Source organism: Cebus imitator, unplaced genomic scaffold (assembly GCF_001604975.1).
Source record: "Cebus imitator isolate Cc_AM_T3 unplaced genomic scaffold, Cebus_imitator-1.0 Scaffold1409, whole genome shotgun sequence".
Taxonomy (NCBI): Eukaryota; Metazoa; Chordata; class Mammalia; order Primates; family Cebidae; genus Cebus; species Cebus imitator.
Window position 1 is genome coordinate 7,841 of NW_016108724.1, and position 4,674 is coordinate 12,514.

Sequence of the window (4,674 nt, forward strand, 5' to 3'; positions counted from 1 at the left end):
CTCATTGCAACCTCTGCTTCCCAGTTTAAACAATTATCCTGCCTCAGCCTCCTGAGTAATGAGGATTACAGGTGCCTGCCGCCACGGCCGGCTAATTTTTGTATTTTTAGTAGAGACGGGATTTCACCATGTTGGCCAGGCTGTTCTGGAACTCCCGACCTCAGGTGATCCGCCTGCCTTGGCCTCCCAAAGTGCTGGGTTTACAGGTGTGAGCCACCACGCTGGGCTTTAATTTTGGTATTTTTAGTAGAGACAGGGTTTCTCCTTATTGGCCAGGCTGGTCTGACCTCCAGTGATCCACCCACCTTGGCCTTCCAAAGTGCTGGGAATATAGGCATGAGCCACCACATACAGCTAATTATCATTATTTTTCTAATTAAAAATGGTATATCATTGTTAAACATATGATTGGCAATCGCAAAAACCCACTTAATGAATATCAAACCAACTTAATATCAAAGTGTCCTGAAATGTCCTGCCCGTAGGAATTCAAACAACATAAATTTTTTTTTAAATCAGTCTTGGAAGGATAAAGGTAATTTAAAATAAATAATATTTACACATAAAACATGGAAAAATTATACAGTTTTTGCTAAAAGATCTGGTAATAACTTGACTGTCATTTGCCTTAAAGGTGCTTGCCAGCCTGCTCTCGGTGGGAAGACCAAGTTAGATCCTTGCGTAGGAAAGTCATATTATTTCCTAGTCTCTCCCTTGATCATTAACAATGATTGCTGAGGCCGGGTGCAGTGGCTCAGGTCTGTAATCCCAGCACTTCGGGAGGCCGAGGTAGGCAGATCGTGAGGTCGGGAGTTCGAGACTATCCTGACCAACATGTGAAAGCCCGTCTCTACTAAAATACAAAAAGTAGCCGGGCTTGGTGGCGCATGCCTGTAATCCCAACTACTCAGGAGGCTGAGGCAGGAGAATCACTGGAACCTGGGAAGTGGAGGTTGTAGTGATCCGAGATGGTGCCACTGCACTCCAGCCTGGGCGACAGAGTGAGACAACATCAAAAAAACCAAAAAAACCAAAAAAAACAATGATTGTTGAATAAGGACTACTCCATTCCCTCAGGATCAGAAAACCCTGAAGATACATCTGCTGTGCTCTGTTTTCAAGGCTTTGTACCTACTCAGCCGCCTTCAAAGAGACTGGCAGACTCAGCTGATGGCTCTTTGCTTAGTATCATAAAATCCCAAGAGAAAGGTGGTGTATAAACTTAGCATTTGCTCATTTCTCTTAATTAGGCGTAATACTCATATTTAGGAAGGACTGCAAAGAGCCACTTGATGCAGAAGCCAGGCGGCTGTAAGTGATAGAGGAAATTCACCTAAATTGGTTCAAGATGTGTGTTGTTAGGAAACTATGTCCAGAGGCAAATAATCGAATTGATTGTAGGAAAATGGCAATGCTAAGTAGTGAACAGACAGGTGCAGCCACACGAACGCCATTTAGCCTTTTTGTTTTCGTTACATGAAAGACTTGCTCTTGATTCATATTAAAGCCGATGGAAGATCTTGAGGAAAGAGAAGAATAGGGAGTGATTATTTGCAATAATAATCATAATATTGTGCCTTTTGCACACAATATTTCTAAATTTTAACACAACTTTTCCCTTTTTGCAAATGAGGAAATTGCAACCCAGAGAGGCTAAGTATTTCCCCAAAGTCACACAGTAAAGGACGGGGCTGGGATTTGGAAGCCAGGTCTGTCAGATTTCAGCCTGGGCTCTTGTTACCACAGCTGCCAAATGATCATTTCCTTGTGGGCAGAGGAAAATATNGATGGCAGGATCGCTTGAACCCGGGAGGTGGAGGTTGCAGTGAGCTGAGATTGCACCACTGCACTCCAGCTTGGGGGACGGAGTGAGACTCTACCTCAGAAAAAAAAAAGGAAGAGGTGTGAGGAGAGGTCACTGAGGGCCTTCAGCAGGGCTGTGGGATAGCAAATCGACTGAGGCTGTCAGAGTGAGCAGGAAGGCAGCATCAAGAAGTATTAAGTAGTTTTTTAAACTAGGAGAAAGTGGAGTACTCCAACAGGAATGCTGAGTGACAAAAAGTTTTTATTTTTGTCTTATTTTTTAAGATTGGGGCGAGTGTCTAAAGGGAACGAGAAATGAAAGATTCATTGGATTGTATCAATGTCAATTTCTTGGTTGGTTTTTTTATTCTTTTACCCAGGCAGAGTGCAGTGGTGTGATCTCAGTTCACTGCAACTTCTGCCTCCTGGGCTCAGGCGAGTCTCCTGCCTCTGCCTCCCGGGTAGCTGGGACTACTGGCATGTGCCACCGCGTCCAACTAATTTATTGTATTTCAGTAGAGATAGGGTTTCACCATGTTGCCTAGGCTGGTCTTGAACTCCTGAACTCAGACAATCCACCCGCTTCAGCCTCCCAAAGTTCTAGGATTACAGGCATAAGCCAGCACGCCCGGCCTCTTTTCTTTGTTGTTTTCTGAGGTAGAGTTTTGCTCTCATTGCCCAGGCCAGAGTGCAATGGTGCGATCTCGGCTCATTGCAACCTCTGCTTCCCAGTTTAAACAATTCTCCTGCCTCAGCCTTCTGAGTAATGAGGATTACAGGTGCCTGCCGCCACGCCCGGCTAATTTTTGTATTTTTAGTAGAGACGGGATTTCACCATGTTGGCGAGGCTGTTCTGGAACTCCCGACCTCAGGTGATCCGCCTGCCTTGGCCTCCCAAAGTGCTGGGTTTACAGGTGTGAGCCACCACGCCAGGCTTTAATTTTGGTATTTTTAGTAGAGACAGAGTTTCCCCTTATTGGCCAGGCTGGTCTGACCTCCAGTGATCCACCCACCTTGGCCTTCCAAAGTGCTGGGAATATAGGCATGAGCCACCACATACAGCTAATTATCATTATTTTTCTAATTAAAAATGGCATATCATTGTTAAACATATGATTGGCAATCACAAAAACCCACTTAATGAATATCAAACCAACTTAATATCAAAGTGTCCTGAATGTCCTGCCCGTAGGAATTCAAACAACATAAATTTATTTTTAAATCAGTCTTGGAAGGATAAAGGTAATTTAAAATAAATAATATTTACACATAAAACATGGAAAAATTATACAGTTTTTGCTAAAAGATCTGGTAATAACTTGACTGTCATTTGCCTTAAAGGTGCTTGCCAGCCTGCTCTCGGTGGGAAGACCAAGTTAGATCCTTGCGTAGGAAAGTCATATTATTTCCTAGTCTCTCCCTTGATCATTAACNATGGGCAACATGGTGAGAACCTATCTCTATAAATATTAAATTTAAACAAACAACAAGAAATGTATTTGTGGGGAACAGAAGGATGCTGTACAGGGCCTTAGATTCCATTTGTTGGGAATTGGATTTATGTTTGCAGTGAAAACATTTTCTGGTGTTTCCCTAGTACATAATAGGGGGAATCTTCGGGGTCCCAATTAGATGGCAAGTGTGTGGAGGCAAGGGCTATATCTCTGTTGTGTCCGTGGTGCCCTGTTGTAAAATGGTATAACAAGGCTTCCAGGTTTGTCACTGTTAACTATAATGACATTAGGGAAGTCACTTAGGCCATCTGAGCCTCATATATATATGGGGATCATGGCACCATGTTGCCGACATATGTAAGGGTCTGAATTGTTGGGGGGTGTTGCTCAACTTCCTGTTGATTTGCACATGTTATATTTCTAAATCAAATTTAGCCTGACTTCAAACCCTGTATGTCAGAGTGGGGCAATCTTTCCTTTGAGGAGTTGGGGGGCTGCTGTTGGGATGTATGGAAAACAGAGAAAGATCTTTATTAATCAGTCCATCTGATTGCCACTGAGGTGCTCGTTGTCTAAGCCCATGCTTCTTAGGGTTGTCTTACAGTCTCCCTAAGGCAAGCAATTCCATCCCTCCTCCGAAGCTCAGATTTTGCTCTGTCTCACAGCTGCTCCCAAGGCTATGGCCCATGGTGGCCAGTCCTCTGGTGGCCAGGAATAGCACTGCGCAGGAGTGGGCCAAGAGCTTCCACCACCCAAGGAAATTCCCTTTAAATCCCTCTTCCTCAGTCCAGGGCAACGTTTCTTATGTACAGTTGGCCTGTCATTACTGCAGCATAACATGGTTTCAGAGGTATACTGAGAGAGACACTTTTTTTTAAATTTCAAGAGTTATATGTTTAATGTGTGCTAACAATTTGAGTTAATATATTAAACCCATTAAACCCCTTTTTAAAAATGTAGTCCTTGTTTCCTGCCATTTTAATTTTAGATGAAAATGAGAGATATGAGTACACTGAAAAGTAACGTCACCATCTGGAAAATTATACATAGGAAAATACAATGAGGAATACAGATCTTTCAGTCCCTATTCCAGTACTCCTTAACAACTCTGCTTTCTTGGATGGGTATCCATGAGCTATAATACTTAAGGAGATTTTCATCTGTAGGTTTTAGGATTTTCTTACCGGTCATATTCACCACTCATCCTGGAGCAAGACCAAGGAAAATCTGCCTTGGATCCTTCCGAGTACTGAGCATTTTGAAGAGTTCATCTTTACTGATGCCAGGTAAGATATAACCGTACTTCCTGGCAAGTTGAAGTCACGTTTCGGGAAATTTGGCAGCCTCTACCAGGTACCCACAATTCTTTGCATCGGTGTAATATGGTACCAGTTCCTCTGGTGGAAGCATTCTCTTT

The 4,674-nt window shown here is 43.2% G+C and overlaps 1 long non-coding RNA gene across 1 annotated transcript in view; it reads left to right on the top strand.

The window, feature by feature from the left end:
* The window catches only part of LOC108299014, a 7,404-nt gene extending 2,833 nt beyond the window's left edge, over nucleotides 1-4,571 (top strand). The window contains exon 2 of the long non-coding RNA XR_001822781.1: nucleotides 4,424-4,571. This is a non-coding gene — a long non-coding RNA (uncharacterized LOC108299014). The remainder of the gene's footprint in view (nucleotides 1-4,423) is intronic.
* Nucleotides 4,572-4,674: the final 103 nt, after the last annotated feature.